Source organism: Dendrobates tinctorius, unplaced genomic scaffold (assembly GCF_039654945.1).
Source record: "Dendrobates tinctorius isolate UK_male_01 unplaced genomic scaffold, ASM3965494v1 ptg000005l, whole genome shotgun sequence".
Lineage (NCBI taxonomy): Eukaryota > Metazoa > Chordata > Amphibia > Anura > Dendrobatidae > Dendrobates > Dendrobates tinctorius.
Window position 1 is genome coordinate 4526446 of NW_027361673.1, and position 18049 is coordinate 4544494.

Consider the following 18049-nt stretch of genomic DNA (forward strand, 5'->3'; position numbering starts at 1 on the left):
TGGACGGTGATCCCCAGGATTGGGCTTTTTCTCTGACACCTGGAAATCCTATTCTGACTAATGTGGATGCATTTTTTCAAGCTTTGGGGTTGTTGCATGATGAACCTAATGCTATTGATCAAGCTGAGAAAACCCTATTGGCATTAAACCAGGGTCAGGATTCTGCAGAGTTATACTGTCAAAAATTCCGAAAGTGCGCGGTCCTTACTACATGGAATGATGGTGCATTGGCAGCTCTCTTTCGGAAGGGTTTATCAGAGACTGTAAAAGATGTTATGGTGGGATTTCCTGTTCCCTATGGTCTTGATGATTCTATATCATTAGCCATTCAAGTTGATCGGCGTTTACGTGAACGTAAAACTACACGAGAAGCATTGCCTCCTTTTGAACAAACGTCTGAACCCATGCAATGTGATAGGGTTTTGTCTAGGGTGCAATGTCAGGAGTTTAGAAGGTGTAATAAGCTGTGTTTTTTCTATTGAGATGCCTCTCATACTATTTCTGTCTGCCCTAAATGAGAGAAACGTTTTGCACACACATTTGCTGTGGGCAGTGTACAAGCTAAGTTCCTTTTGGCAATTACTCTGATCTGCTCCTTATCCACATTTTCGGCTAAGGCTTTTGTGGATTCAGGAGCAGCTTTGAATCTGATGGATTTGGACTTTGCTAAACATTGTGGTTTTCCCATGATACCCCTGCGGACGTCTATTCCTTTGAGGGGTATTGTTGCTACTCCTTTGGTGGAGAATAAGCCCCAGTTTTGGACCCAGGTGATAATGCAGGTCGCCCCGGACCACCAAGAAAATTGTACATTTTTGGTGCTGCACAATTTGCATGATACTATTGTTCTGGGTTTTCCCTGGTTGCAAACTCATAATCCCGTTTTGGATTGGAAATCTGTGTCTGCGGTGAGTTGGGGTTGTCAATGTGTTCTTAGTGACACTCCTGTTTTCTCCACCTCTCCCCAGTCTCATGATATTCCTGATTATTTGGCTGACTTTTCTGATGTATTTAGTGAGAATAAGTCTGCATCTTTGCCTCCTCATAGGAGTTATGACTGTGCAATTGAGTTGATGCCCGGGTGTAAATTTCCCAAGGGTCGGCTTTTCAACTTATCGGTACCTGAACATGATGCCATGCGATCTTATATCAAGGAGTCATTGGAGAAGGGTTATATTAGACCATCCTTTTCACCCTTAGGTGCTGGGTTTCTTTTGTGACCAAGAAAGATGGTTCATTAAGGCCTTGTATTGACTATCGTTCCCTTACCTTAACAAAATCATGGTTAAATATCAGTACCCGTTACCCCTGATTTCTGATTCATTTTCCAGAGTTAAAAGTGCCTGCTGGTTTACCAAGCTTGACCTCAGGGGGCGTATAATCTTATTCGCATCAAGCACGGGGATGAATGGAAGATGGCATTTAATACTCCGGAGGGACATTTTGAGTACCTAGTGATGCCTTTTGGGCTCACTAATGCCCGTTCTGTCTTCCAATCCTTTATAAATGATATTTTCCGGGACTTTGTGGATAAGTTTTTGATCATCTATCTGGATGATATTTTGATCTTTTCCAGTGACTGGGATTCTCATGTGGAACATGTCCGGACTGTGTTCTGGATTTTGAGGGAAAATTCCCTGTATGTTAAGGGATCGAATTGCCTCTTTGGTGTACAGAGGATTTCATTTTTGGGATTTATTTTGTCTGTCGGCTATTGAAATGGACCCGGCCAAGGTACAGGCCATTTATGATTGGGTTCAGCCCACTTCTTTGAAGGCTCACCTGAAGTTTTTGGGTTTTGCTAATTTCTAACGTAAATTTATAGGTAATTTTTCTGGTATTGTCAAACCACTGACTGATCTGACCAAGAAGGGCGCTGATGTGCTGAATTGGTCTCCAGAGGCTGTCTCGGCATTTCAGGAGCTTAAGCGGAGATTCACTTCTGATCCAGTTCTACGGCAACCTGGTGTCTCACTTCCATTTCAGGTGGAGGTAGATGCTTCTGAGATTGGTGCAGGAGCTGTTTTGTCCCAAAAAGATCCAGTGACTTCTAAAATGAATCCCTGTGAATTCTTTTCTCGAAAATTCTCCCCATCTGAACGTAACTATGATGTGGGGAATCGGGAATTGTTGGCCATGAAATGGGCATTTGAAGAGTGGAGACATTGGTTGGAGGGAGCTAGACATCAAGTTGTGGTCCTCACTGACCACAAGAATTTGATTTATCTTGAATCAGCCAAACGCTTGAATCCTAGATAGGCTAGGTGGGCCTTGTTTTTCACGCGTTTTAATTTTGTGGTCTCTTTTCTTCCGGGCTCTAAGAATGTTAAGGTGGACGCCCTTTCTAGGAGTTTCTTTGTGGATTCTCTTATTGTGACTGAGCCTACTGCCATCCTAGGTGAGGGGGTAGTTCTTTCCGCCATCTCACCCGATTTGAGACGTGCCCTGGAGGCATTTCAGGAGGACAAACCTGAGCGTTGTCCTATGGGAAAATTGTATGTTCCTGATCAGTGGAGGAAGAGAGTGATGTCTGAAATTCATTGCTCTGTGTTGGCTGGTCATCCAGGTATATTTTGATACCAGAGATTTGGTGAGTCGGTCTTTTTGGTGGCCTGCCTTATCTCGTGATGTCAGGAATTTTGTGCAGTCCTGTGGGACTTGTTCTCAGTCTAAACCCTGTTCTCGTTCTAGTGGGTTGTTGATGCCCCTGCCGGTGCCCAAGAGGCCATGAACTCATATCTCAATGGATTTTATTTCTGATCTTCCTGTCTCTCAGAGAATGACTGTTATCTGGGTGATTTGTGATAGATTTTCTAAGATGGTCCATCTTGTACCACTCCCAAAGTTGCCATCTTCCGCTGAGTTGATGCCCTTGTTTTTATAACAAGTGGTTCGGTTGCATGGGATTCCTGAGAACATTGTGTCGGACAGAGGAGTCCAGTTTGTTTCCAGATTTTGGAAAGCTTTATGTTCCAATCTGAGAATTCAGTTATCTTTCTCCTCTGTGTTTCATCCTCAGACTAATGGGCAGACTGAGAGAACAAACCAGACTTTGGAGTCCTATTTGAGATGTTTTATATCTGCTGATCAGGATGACTGGGTCTCATTTTTGCCCTTGGCCGAATTCACGCTAAACAATAGAGCTAGTTCTGCCACTTTGATGTCGCCCTTTTTCTGTAACTTTGGGTTTCATCCTCGATTTTCTTCAGGGCAGGTGGAATCTTCGACCTGCCCAAGTGTGGACACTGTGGTAGAGAGAATGCAGCAGATTTGGGACCAAGTGGTGGATAAGTTGTCCCTCTCTCACGAAAAAGCCCAGCGGTTTTCCCACCGACATAGGACCATTGGTCCCCGGTTTAAAGTGGGTGATATGGTTTGGTTGTCATCAAAGAATATTTCTATGAAGGTTGCATCTCCAAAGTTCAAGCCAAAATTCATTGGACCTTGGAGATTCTTAATCCTGTTTCTTTTCAATTGGCTCTTCCAGCTACGTTTAAGATCCATAACGTGTTTCATAAATCTCTGTTGAAGAGGTTTGTTGAGCCAGTAGTTCCTATGGCGGCACCTCCTGACCCTGTATTGGTTAAAGACAATGTGTAATATGAGGTAGAGAAAATATTGGTTTCTCATTTGACTAGACGGAAACTCCTGTACTTGGTCAAATGGAAGGGTTATGGCCAGGAGGATAATTCTTGGGTCTCTGCTTCTGACATTCATGCCGATAGATTGGTTCGTGCTTTTCACCGGACCCATCCTGATCAGCCTGGTGGCGTGGATGAGAATTCGGTGACCCCTCCTCAAGGGGGGTACTGTTGTGAATTCACTTTCTGGCCTGCCTCTGGTTGCTAGTGAAGGTAGTGGAGCTGGTTGTATTGACAGAAGAGTCACGAGTTCTCTTTCCGGGCTCCCTCTGGTGGTTACAGGAGGTAATGGAGCTGATCTAATTGACAGAGGCCTGCCACCTGATAATGAGGACGATGATTGGACATCTGGAGTCACTGACTGGATTTAAGACAGCCAACTCCCTCTATCCCTGCTGGTGATTTTTCCTGCCTCCTGAGGTGTTAGTTTCCAGTTGAGTCCCTGCATGCTCAAGCTAAGTGTTCTTTGCTATTGTTCACATTTGATTTGGTTTTGTCTATTCAGTTTTGTGCGGTCAGCCAGCCCCGGCTGGAGCTGTGCTGAATTTCCATCCGTATGTTACTGTTTGTGTCAGTTTGTTTTTTGTCCCTTATTAGATTGGCCTCTTTTTGTTCTGCTTTCAGAATATGCCAGAGTGCTGATATAGTGGGAGAAGTCTAGTGACTTCAGAGTTTTTGCTATCAGAAGTGTTGGACATTTTTGCAAGGTTTTTTGCGTGATCGCAGACAGTGTCTTTCCTTTCCTGTCCTTTCTAGCTAATGTGGGCCCCATCATTTGCTCACCCTATTTTCCTACCTGTGTTTGTGTTTTCATCTTGTCTCACCGACAATATATGTTTTGGGGCTGTCTGTTCCTTTGGGGTTTGCTCTGGGGCAGTTTAAATTTCCCCTTTTCTTGCTTTAGGCTTATTTAGTTCTCCATATTATATCTCAATTTCTGCCACAAATTTGTGCAGACATAACAAAGGCAAATAGGCAAAAAATAGATGAATCAATAAAACCAATCATTTATTAATAAATTTCATAAAATTCTTTTTTACAAGGAAATTTCTAAAAAAAGGGAGTACAAATGTAATTATAGATGCTCACAGAATTAAGCTTTATGCAACATAATCACAGAATGTTTTTTTCCTTTTCTTTTTTAAATTTTTTTACATACAAATTATCTCCAAATAGTGTTTATTTCTTAAGCATAAATTCATAAGCTATATTTATATAAACTTCTGTCTAAATATTTTTAGGGAAAGGCCCAATAGTTCTAAAAGCAGAAGAAACACATCTTTGATTAAATAGTGTGAAATACACACTGCTGAAGGTAAATAACAATTGGGTTTAACTCCCTATACTCTGTGTATACCATGATAATCAAAGACAAGGCTAACTAATCCTTAATGGAGTAATCACAATGCATAAATGCTCAGATAGTAGCGACTTTTGTTCTCAATGTTTCTCTGATTAATTACAAATACTTATAAACAAAAATGCATAAGCTTACTTGATTGTGTAAATATGTATCTAATTGTTGTAACAAAGGAACAACCTAACTGTGTGCGGCAAAGAAAATTTCTCCTTAATGTGAATATATCCAATGCCTAGTGCAGAGAACTACAGGTTAATCATGTGTCCTGCTTAATATGCCAGCTATACTGATTCAATTTGAAATAAGCTATTCCTGCATGATGTAACAATGCAATCCTGTTTGCAATTATACAACAACTTACATGTATAAAACTTCTGCGGCTCTCTCATACACGTGTCTGGTTACCCCGACAGCGCCGTTTCGCCATACTGGCTTCCTCAATAGGGGGCGTATATCTTATCTTATACGCCCCCTATTGAGGAAGCCAGTATGGCGAAACGGCGCTGTCGGGGTAACCAGACACGTGTATGAGAGAGCCGCAGAAGTTTTATACATGTAAGTTGTTGTATAATTGCAAACAGGATTGCATTGTTACATCATGCAGGAATAGCTTATTTCAAATTGAATCAGTATAGCTGGCATATTAAGCAGGACACATGATTAACCTGTAGTTCTCTGCACTAGGCATTGGATATATTCACATTAAGGAGAAATTTTCTTTGCCGCACACACAGTTAGGTTGTTCCTTTGTTACAACAATTAGATACATATTTACACAATCAAGTAAGCTTATGCATTTTTGTTTATAAGTATTTGTAATTAATCAGAGAAACATTGAGAACAAAAGTCGCTACTATCTGAGCATTTATGCATTGTGATTACTCCATTAAGGATTAGTTAGCCTTGTCTTTGATTATCATGGTATACACAGAGTATAGGGAGTTAAACCCAATTGTTATTTACCTTCTGCAGTGTGTATTTCACACTATTTAATCAAAGATGTGTTTCTTCTGCTTTTAGAACTATTGGGCCTTTCCCTAAAAATATTTAGACAGAAGTTTATATAAATATAGCTTATGAATTTATGCTTAAGACATAAACACTATTTGGAGATAATTTGTATGTAAAAAAATTTAAAAAAGAAAAGGAAAAAAACATTCTGTGATTATGTTGCATAAAGCTTAATTCTGTGAGCATCTATCATTACATTTGTACTCCCTTTTTTTAGAAATTTCCTTTTAAAAAAGAATTTTATGAAATTTATTAATAAATGATTGCTTTTATTGATTCATCTATTTTTTTGCCTATTTGCCTTTGTTATGTCTGCACAAATTTGTGGCAGAAATTGAGATATAATATGCTGAATTGAGGTGGCTATTAGTTTTGGACTATTTTGTTATGTATATTATTTAGTTCTCCAGCTGTGTCGAGGCGTCTAGAATCATCGTAGGTACGCTCCACGGCTACTGCTAGTTGTGTGGCTAGGATCAGGGGTCTGCAATTCGCTTAGTTACCAACCTCTCTGGTTTTCTGTAGCTTAGCTTGGTTTTGTTTTCCTCCTCGTTGACCCAATCATAACATCTATGTGTGTGTGGGATGTGGGATGGAATGTGGTCGGATGTCTGCACCTTACCTGGTTGTGGGATACCACACCTCTGGGTGAGGTGTAGCATCTCTGTGGCGACTGGACCCTCAGGGGCGCCACACTTGCAGACCTCAAATAATGCTAAGAAAACAAGTTCATAATCATTTAGAAACAATACTAATGTTTTAACTCAGAAAGAGTTCCGAAATCAATATTTTGAGGAATAACCATGATTTTTAATCACAGCTTTCATGTGTCTTGGCATGCCTTCCACTAGTCTTTCACACTGTTTTTGGGTGACCTTATGCCACTCCTGGTACAAAAATTTAAGCAGTTCTTCTTTGTTTAATGGCTTGTGACTCTCCATGTTCCTCTTGATTACATTTCAGAGGTTTTCAATGGTGTTCAGGTCTGGAGATTGGGCTGGCCATGACAGGGATTTGATGTGGTTTTCCTTAATCCTCACATTGATTGACCTAGCTGTGTGGCATAATGCATTGTCCTGCTGGAAAAACCAGTCCTCAGAGTTGGGGAACGTTGCCTAAGCAGAAGGAATCAACTGCTTTTCCAGGTTAACCTTGTATGCTGCTTGATTCATATGTCCTTCACAAAGATTAACCTGCCCAATTCCAGCCTTGCTGAAGCATCCCCAGATCATCACCGATCCTCCACCAAATTTCACAGTGGGAACAAGACACTGTGGCTTCTACGCCTCTACTGATCTCCGTCTAACCATTAGACAATGACGTGTTGGGCAAAGCTGAAAATTAGACTCATCAGAGAAGATTACCTTACTCCAGTCCTCTATGGTCCAACCCTTATGGTCTTTGGCAAACTTCAGCCTGGTTCTCCTTTGCTTCTCATTGATTAAAGGCTTTTTTCTACATTTACATGACTTGAGCCCTGCTTCTAGGAGCCTGTTATGAACTGTTCTTGTCGTGCTCTCTCCAACTGCCATTTACCATTCCTTTTGATGTCATCCTGCAGTTACTGAGTGACATTCAATTAAGATGATGGTCATCCCAGTCAGTGGAGAGTCGTTTTTGCCCTCTGCCGGTCTGCAGCTTTGTTGTCCCTAATGTCTGCTGCTTGACCTTGTTGTAATGGACTGCCGCCATAGAAATTTTAAGTATAGAGGCAACATGACGCTGACTGTCTCACTCTGCTAGTAAAGCCAGAATTGAGCCCTTCATTTCCTCATTCAAGACTTTTCTTTTCAACTCCTTTGGCATGGTTAAAAGTTATTTTTTCATTGCTTTTGGGATATTACTAGCACTTGTTTTGCTATCCAGCTTGTCCTATTGCAAGAGGATTGTGAACACCACAGCATTGTTATTTATACTTTTCTTTTTTTAAAGAAGATTTGGTTCAGGTGATTACCTAATCAGAAGCACATTAAGGAGAATGAGGTGTCCTCTGGTTGGAATTCAACTGACACTGCAACGGAATGGCTGTGAGACATGTAGAGAAGCTGATTTTTATCAAACTGTGCAATGGTCTCTTAGTTTTTGCCAGAGCTATATATATATATATATATATATATATATATATACACACCGTGCCTTGTGAAAGTATTCGGCCCCCTGGAACTTTTCAACCTTTTCCCACACATCATGCTTCAAACATAAAGATACCAAATGTACATTTTTGGTTAAGAATCAACAAGTGGGACGCAATTATGAAGTTGAACAAAATTTATTGGTTATTTTAAATTTTTGGGGAAATTCAAAAACCGAAAATATAATTCAGTGCCTTTACTTTCAGTGCAGCAAACTCACTCCAGAAGTTCATTTTGGATCTCTGAATGATCCAATGTTGTCCTAAATGACTAATGATGATAAATATAATCTACCTGTGTGTAAACGAGTCTCCGTATAAATGCACGTGCTCTGTGATAGTCTCAGGGTTCTGTTTGATGCACATAGAGAATCATGAAGACCAAGGAACACAACAGGCAGGTCCGTGATAATGTTGTGGAGAAGCTTAAAGCTGGATTTGGATACAAAATGATTTCCAAAACTTTAAACATCCCAAGGAGCATTGTGCAAGTGATCTTATTGAAATGGAAGGAGTATCATACCACTGCAAATCTACCAAGACCTGGCCGTCCCTCTAAACTTTCATTTCAAACAAGGAGAAGACTGATCAGAAATGCAGCCAAAAGACCCATATCACTCTGGATGAACTGCAGAGATCTACAGCTGAGGTGGGACAGTCTGTCCATAGGACAACAATCAGTCGTACACTGCACAAATCTGGCCTTATGGAAGAGTGGCAAGAAGAAAGCCATTTCTCAAAGATATCCATAAAAAGTGTCATTTAAAGTTTGCAACAAGCCACCTGGGAGACACACCAAACATGTGGAAGAAGGTGCTCTGGTCAGATGAAACCAAAATCGAACTTTTTGGCAACAATGCCAAACTATATGTTTGTCGTAAAGGGAACACAGCTTATCACCCTGTACACACCATCCCCACTGTCAAACATGGTGGTGGCAGCATTATGGCTTGGGCCTGCTTTTCTTCAGCAGAGACAGGGAAGATGGTTAAAATTGATGGGAAGATGGATGGAGCCAAATACAGGACCATTCTTGAAGAAAACCAGTTGGAGACTGCAAAAGACATGAGACTGGGACGGAGATTTGTCTTCCAACAAGACAATGATCCCAAACATAAAGCAAAATCTACAATGGAATGGTTCACAAATAAACGTATCCAGGTGTTAGAATGGCCAAGTCAAAGTCCAGACCTGAATGCAATCTGTGGAAAGAGCTGAAAACTGCTGTTCACAAACGATCTCGATCAATCCTCACTGAGCTCGAGCTGTTTGCCAAGGAAGAATGGGCAAGAATTTCAGTCTCTCGATGTACAAAACTGATAGAGATATACCCCAAGTGACTTGCAGCTGTAATCGCAGCAAAAGGTATCTTTATGTTTGAAGCATGGTATGTGGAAAAAGGTTGAAAAGTTCCAGGGGCCCGAATACTTTTGAAAGGCACTGTGTGTACATATATATATATAGTGGTACAGTAAAGGGGTTTTACTGGATGGGAGATACATTTCTCACAGCAGATTAATGTTTGGCCGGGTTTTTCCCTAAAGACAGGACCTGCGATGATGTCATGGTCACGTGATCAGCCCATGTGTTGTCTACCTCACTTGTGGGAGGGGCTAGGGGCTATGTAATGGAGGTTGGTGTTTGGCACATGGTGAGTGCATGTCTGGAAGTTACAGGAACTTGGCTGGACTTAGCCTGAACTTGTATATAGAATCCCCGTGCCGCAGGACTATGGCAGCAAGACTCTCAATAACTATGAGAATGGCACCTGGCGGATGCCGCAGGACCTGGCAGCCACTTAGTTAAGCCTGTCCCGTGCAAGGGGTGAGTCTGGGACCAGTGGTTCTCCAAGCTGGAGTACATTTATGTTTTTCCCTTATTTTCTGTTAACTTGCTGTTTGCAAAGTGACATAAAACCACTGAAATTAGACTGTAAGCCTGTGTGTTGCCTCGTTACTGCAGCCCTGCCATTACCTATCAGAGAGAATACCTACAATATATACACTGTGTAACAGTATATCTAGTCATTTTTTACATTTTAAAAATTACTGAAATATGAATGGGCTAGTGCAAAAGTTTCGGCATCCTGCACATTTAGTGCAAAATAGCACCCATTTTTAAACTATCACAGCTTGTAAACACATTTTTTGCCAGCCAAGAATCTTTCAATTCTTGTTTGAAGGACTTTCATCCTTGAAAAATATTTCCAGTTCTGTGAGATTCCTGAGTCTTGCATGCACTATTTTGAGGTCTAGCCACAGATTTTCAATGATGTTCAGATCAGAGGACTGTGAGGGGCCATTGTAAAACCTTCAGCTTCTGCCTTCTGACGTAGTCTATTTTGGATTTTGACGAGTGTTTAGGATCATTATCCATTGGTAGAAGTCATCATCCTTTTTTCGACTTCAGCGTTTTTACAGATGGTGTTATGTTTGCATCAAGAATTTGTTGAAATTACATTAAATTCGTTCTTCCCTCTATCTGTGAAATGTTCCCCAGGCCATTGGCTCCAAGACAACCCCAAAGCATGATTAATCCACCCCCAATAATCCAACCCCAAAGCATGATTAATCCACCCCCATGATTAATGGTTGGTAAGATGTTCTTTTCCTAAAATTCTGTGCCCTTTTTTCTCCACACATACCTTTGATCATTGTGGCCAAAGAGTTTTATTTTAACTTCATTGGTCCACAGGACTTGTTTCTTTTTATAGACCTGGGAAATGTATATCATCTGGCCTTTCTTAAAAATGATAGTGAACAAGTCATAACACTACCAGACTAATTAAGGTCTGAAACCTTGGTCATATTTATCTGAGCACACGAATCTCCAAGGGTGCCCAAAGTTTTGCATCAGCCTGTTTTCCTTTTTGTAATTTTTAAAATTTTAAAAATGACATTTTTTTAAATAAATTACAAAGGAAATGTGTCATCTATAACTTTAGCCCTTTTAGAGATCATTTCATTTTCAACTTCCTTAACTGTCCACAATAACAGCAATTTGACCAGGGGTGCCCAAACTCTGTCATGCCACTGTATAGGGACTCCTTATTTCACCATAAAAGCTTCATGCCATGTGAATGAGACTTTAAGTCTATATAAACATTTTTCCTTACCTGAGAAGAGAACCGTCAGACTCAGGAAGAGACAGATCTATGTTGGGATATCACATTAAGATGTAAACCGAACCGTATAGATCTCCTTCCCTGTAGTAACTGACACCTCTAGCTCCTCACAGGCTTGTTGGCACTGGTTAGAGATGCGAAGACACCATTGGTATATTGGAATGGCAGCACAAGACACTTATCAAGGAAATTAACTAGGTATGTAAGGCTGTGGTCACATGACTACGTGGCAGAGAATAATGTTGGGAGAATTGCCTGCCCACAATGGAGACTGCCAGTGGAGAGTAATGATCTGTATTTCATGACTGAGCTTGCACTTATCGTGCTAGCTCCTTTATGTGAACAATGAGAGCCAGACCACCACTGAGAGCCACTTACGCTCAATAGCACTGATTCATCAAAGCTTTTGCATCAGAATTGTGGCTTGAAAAGCTTTAAAAAGTATTAAAATTTTGTAGAAATGCAAGGCTGTGCTAAAATGTTGTGACTTTTGGCATTCTCACGCCATTTTCACTTAGCTTCGACAAAGTGGTCAGAGTTGGAGAAGGGCAACACCCACATGTCAAGTTCAAGGCAAGCAGCTATATACCTTACGTCACAAATCCCTGACTGAAGTATGATTTGTAGCGGGATGCACATAGAGGTTCACGCCACTTTTCAAATGTGGTGGATTCATTAAGAAACATGCACCTCTCAATGAATCAGAAGCATCTGACTCCAGCACAACTCCTCAACAACACTAGCCTGAAAAACACCAGTTTTGATGAATTGCGGCCTATGAGTTTCTGACTCCATGACTCTGACTCCACAGCACTGCCTCGCTACTGAGCATGAATATAAAATGCAGCACAGATTCATCTCAACTACTTTAAAAGCCTAGATCCTTAGATCAGGAATAGAACAGACATTTATAGGACATAACTAGAGATGAGCGAATTTGTTCAGATTTTGTCCACGAATCTGATTTTGACATGTTCGAGCCATATTTGAACAATATTCATGCCGAATGTACCGTATTTTATGCATTATAAAATGCACATTTTTCCCCAAAATTTTGGGAGAAATGGGGGTGTGTCCTATAATGCGTATGCAGCCCCAGGTGTCCACCACTGCTGCCTGAGGTGTCCGCCACTGCAGGAGGGCTCTGTCGACATTTTGTGAAAGGCCAGAGCCCCCCACAGTTCCGTTGTTTCCTGTGCGGTGGACTCAGGGAAAATGGCGGCTAGGGGGCGGCACATGCGCAGATGGAGATCTTGGCATCAAGATCACGGGAGATGAGATTTCATCTACCTGGGCAGCAGCAGCTGCGGACAACCCAGGCAGCAGCAATGGCAGACATCCCGGGCAGCAGTGGCAGCGGACACCTCAGGCAGCAGCGCCTGGCTCCCCGGGCAACACCGCCATGGACATCCGCAGCACCGGACACCTGCAGCGGTGCACTGCACATCAGACACCCCCTCATCCCAGCCTGTGGCCTGCAGCATCACCCCACTCCTGCCTCCTCCAGCAGCGACCCAGGGACCCTGCTTCACCGCAGCCACCACCCCCAATAAGCAATAAGACGCATGGATTATAAGAAGCACCACCATTTTATTAAAAAAAATCCTATTTTTCTCCTCAAAATCCGGAGAGTCTTATAATCCGAAAAATATGGTATGTCTTATGATCGGTTATGAACATATTGGGTTATTTCTACTCCCATTGACTCTAATGACATTCGGCTGTGTTCAACGAATATTGCAAAAGCAATATTCCATTCCAATCGTATTCGGAACCAAATCCGAACAAATTTGCACATCTCTATTCATAACTCCCAAATTCATCTGAAAAAATGTACAGCACATACTGCACCGTACTACTGTATCCAATTGATTATATATTTTGGGAGTATGCGTTGGTCCATTTTATACCTACTCCGACCCCACCAAATGGACACCGACTCCACGACTCCCACTCCGACTCCACAGCACTGATCTGAACACATTTGTAATAATAATCCATTTGGGATCCAAAAGAGCTGTCTCTTTTTAGTGATCAAATTCAAAATAAATAACCAATCATTAGCAGCTCTCTAGGTGCCTGGTCATATGTTAAAGGCCCGTTACACATAGCAATATCGCTAGCAATCTCGCTATAACGTCACTGATTTTGTGATGTTATAGCGATATTGCTAGCGATATCGCTATGTCTGATACTTACCTCCGACCGGCTCCCCCGCTGTCCATTGCTGATTGCGCGAGAATGTCCTGGGCCATTTCTCGTCGGCCACTTCCTGCTGGGCTTCCTGTGGCGCCGACGATCAACACGTGGACGCGGGAGGACATCAGGATCGCCGCGTCTGACAGGTAAGTAGCGACGCCTGACCGCTGCTATGTCGCTGGTGAGATCTGCCTGTTTGGCAGTTCACTAGCGACCACTTAGTGATGCACCAGCGATCCATATCGTTGTCGGAATCGCTGGTGCATCGCTAAGTGTAACGGTACCCTTACTGTGATGTCTCAAAATGGATCTGTTTCCGTCTGCATCCAGACAGTCCTGAGATATAGGTACAGAAAGTGATAAAAGACTTCTGAATCATTAATCCCTTTAAATTGCAAAGAATATGTTTTCACACCTCAGACATGCACTATTTCTTTGAAATCCCCTTTAATATCTTCTTTATTTCTCATTACTGTATGTATTTCCCACATACTCCATAACCCTGTAAAAAAATGGCTGAAATCTCTAATTATTTAGTTAAATAGTTGTAGAACTGAAACTTACCTAACGAGGAGCTTCCCTTCTAGACATCACAATTACTTAAATTAAAACAGATGATTAGTGACACAGGACATATTTAATTTCCTGTTTAACACTTTCATGTGAATTTGTAAGCAAACAGCGTGAAGTCTCTTCACACTTATATGAATCTCACCCAAAATATACTTGGCTTCCATTAATTTGTAATAATTTGCCACTTCATTTAAGACTCCCCACTGAGGTACAATACGAGATTCGCATCAGTATGTTAATGCTTCTTCTTAAGTAAGAATCCTTTCCCAAGTATGTCAGCAGCATATTCATATAAGGTATTTAAGAAAATCAGTGAAAAGCAAAAGGCATTGCTATTGCGTATATTAGCAACAAAAGCAATGTAGTTTTCTTTCCCATTGGAATAATCCTTTATTTGGGAACCTGTCATGGCAGAATTCCCTCTCCAAGTCCAGAGCATGTTCTAACTTTTTTAAAGAGAAGCTTACTGTTGCTTCATGCTGCCCAAACCTTTCCTACTATGTTTGTCTTGTAGTAGATATACTACCTAAAAGTACTAGCCACATGGACCTGAGTATCGCTTGGCTGGATTAACAATGGTTGGTCTAACTGAGCAACAATGTATCTGTGATCTAGGAAACTGTAATGAGGGATGGCTAAGTATTAGTTGTCCTCAAACAACCCAATGATATTAGCTGTCCTCCATGCCAGGCCTGGCACTCTGCATAAGGAGAAACGTTACCCCTTGGATTCCTGTCAGATGCCTATCTCACAGTCAAACCAGATCTCACTGTTTGCAATGATCAGGGGTAGCACCCCTAAGCATTGTGTCATATGGCAAAGCTAGTTAAAGGGCCTTTTAGGATTGCTACTTCCAATAAGTGGCACTAGAGTTCTAGACCTCTTCCTCTCTGAAAAGGCAATTTGCATATTTAATTTCCTAGAGGAGCATTGCAAGGCTTAAATGTCTCTTCACTTTGGCATACCAGGTTTGGTATGTCACTCTCCACAAGAAGAAATGTTACCCCTTGGATCCCTCTCCAGTGATCACATAATATAGATTTATCTTCAAACAGCGCATGTTCTGGGAAAGCAAGTGATTTCCAGAAACATAGAAGGGGGTATAATTTAAATATGTGAGTGGAACGAACCACTGAGGCATTTAACCATGCAAAAGGTACACCTAGCATTTTCATTTGGATATTACAATAAAGTTGTATTTTGGGGACAACTGAGGAACATATTTAAAAATCTCCTACAAGGCTATGTGGTTAATTTGAATTGTACATTTGGGTGTGACAGACTCCCTTTAATGGGAAAAAAATATTTCTCTTTTGAGCTAGAAACAATCTTATATTTTACGGAATATAAAAAAGTATTACTGTATTTACCTTTTACATGTTTACAGTCAACTTTAAGGGTTTGCGAGGGTACAGCTTTAATACAGAAAAATGCCCCTTATCCATAAAGTATAATCTGATGCAAGGATTATGTGCCATTTCTATCACAGATAAGTGGGTGCAACTGCTACTTTTGCACTCCATGCCATAGTTGAAAATCTAGAATTTTCCAGGTTTGTTTTTTTTTTTCTATATTTGCCTCTACTGTTTTAATGCCTTATAACTGAGTGCCGGTAAAGAACTGCATATCTTGAAGTAGTCTTGTCTTAATTTAACTGGATTTTGCTAATATTTAGTGATGGATTCTTACTGATCTAGCTCATAAATCATATGACTTTTGTGAATATTAAACGCTTTCAATGCTTCATTGGAACCTATTCTGTATCACAGACTTTTCGCTGCTCCAAGTTATGCCCATAGCACCCACTCTTGATCTTGATGATCTTTTGGCTTTCTGCTCTTTTGACCATCTGTGTGCATGGCATCTCGCCCATTTACATGTTTTTGGATCATTTACACTGTGGCACAAGTCCCAAACAAGAATGTATTTTCTTTCCTAGAATCATGCAATACCCATATTGGGTTGAATGAACTTTACTATGTGTTTAATGTTATATTGAATTATCCCGTGAATGTTACCTTTATAAGTGTTATACTTCATCGACAATGTATTTAAGGATGAATTGTAAAAAAAAAATAGCTAAAAAGGCAAGTGAGATAGTGAACATGTTTCAGCTAATCATGTTATTTCTCTAAGTGGAATCTCTGTTGGGTGTTGGAGTCATAAAGCCCACAAAAGCACCTGTACACAATAAACCATAATCACTGAAGAATTCATGATCATATGGGGATTTCTTTATGCCATTTGGCAGTCAAGGTGCTTTTTGTTTATAGGCCCCTCTTAGCTAATTCATATATAAAAGCTCGAGCATTTCCAATATAAGCTGAATTAGATAACATTATCTCGGCACCCACTGGGACGAGATCAATACGCCAAATGCAGACAAGTTCTCATCATGTTCAGTTTGTGCCTGAAAGCTACAAGAAAATACCAAAATAAATTATTAAAGAAAACTGTCCCACCAGTGATTCTTGATTAAAAATCTTTATATAGCTGGAATTAAGGCCCAATTGTTTTTCCGTAAAAGAGATTGCTCAGAAAATAATGATTGCGTTTGAGAATGGGAAGAAATTGAGGAATTGTTAGAAATGTCTTTTATTTTAAACAGAGGAGCAATTTATATTTCTGAGTTTATTATAAATTTCAGTTTCATAGAAGAAATGGAATTTCTAGCCCAATGAAAATAACGTAGGTTTATAAATGATATTTTTATCTCAGTCACAAAAAAGGGTATTACCTTATGATGTAAGATTGAAAGAAGTGAATTCTGATGCATCGTGCAAGGATCTTTACTAATGTATCTTTGTCTGTTGACTTTTCGAAACCATCAACGTACTTGAGTTAATGCTGAAAAGGTTAAAGAACATTTTAAGCAAAACAGATGCACTGTGTTATACGTAGAAAACCAACGGACCCCCTAGCATGTGTTTTGTGCTCCCCCTGGGTTCCACAATACCGAGTCCGATGGGACATGCTACAGATTTTCTTTTGTTGCATTTGTACAGAATCTGACATGAAAAAAATCATCTCGATACATCCATATGATGGAGAGCAAACTAATTCAGCATTGTACAAGCGATATCACGGCTACCTCCATGAGCCCTATCATAGTGCACAAAGGTCGACCAGGGGTAATGTGTTTAGCAAATTGTGAAAATGCTATAAAAAACGTACTTAATGCCTAAATTCTAACACTCTTTAATAATGTTATTTGTTTTATTTTTTGTTGGTTTAAAAATGTTCAAAAATACTATACTGTGGCCTAATGTTATTTTAAAGTCTTACATATATTCACAATTTTTTTGTTTTTTATTTTATTATTTTCTTTTGGACGCGTTTTGGGGTGATTTAGTATTGTTTGCATCTAATTTTACAAAATAAAAAATACTATTAAAATGTAAAAAAAAAGTAAAAATGGTCTTAAAAATCAACTGTCCATGCACTGACTTCTTGATAAGCTTATGGTAGCCTTACAGGTACTTATGGGTGCTGGTGGACATTTATGCTTAGGATGCTGAGCTGCTGAAAGAGGTAAAGACTGAAGCAAAGATGGGACAGGAGGTATTGCTCAGACTACCTCAAACTTCCTGTAGACCCTGTTACAAAAATATAGTTACAGATCAAGGTTCTGGCCCAATTTAGCTAAGATAAAAACAACCAAATAATAATCTAGAAGCAAGATATATAGAATGAAAACATAACATGATGACTTGCATATTATCTTTCAGCCCTTAACTTGAAACTTGCTTTAAAATCAAAAAGCAGTGGTAAAAAAAATATCTTTGTGAAAACTAAACAAAGAAATTAGAGTATTAGGGTCAACTAGAATATTATTCAATTTTGAAATTACACCTCAATACTGTCATGCTTAAGGATTCGATCTGAGCCAATAGAGATTGTGTTGCTATTTGGGTACTGATTTCCCTTTGCCTTTTGTCACTCTTTTCTTACAGCAGATGTTTTCCATTTGCTGTTTGGCCTATCCTATCACTCTGCAGTGGCATCTATTT

General features: G+C 40.3%; 1 long non-coding RNA gene across 1 annotated transcript in view; it reads right to left on the bottom strand.

Annotated features, from left to right (window-relative positions):
- LOC141083462 (uncharacterized) overlaps positions 1 to 16880 on the bottom strand; it is a 56467-nt gene extending 39587 nt beyond the window's left edge. The window contains exon 1 of the long non-coding RNA XR_012230725.1: positions 16777 to 16880. This is a non-coding gene — a long non-coding RNA (uncharacterized lncRNA). The remainder of the gene's footprint in view (positions 1 to 16776) is intronic.
- Positions 16881 to 18049: the final 1169 nt, after the last annotated feature.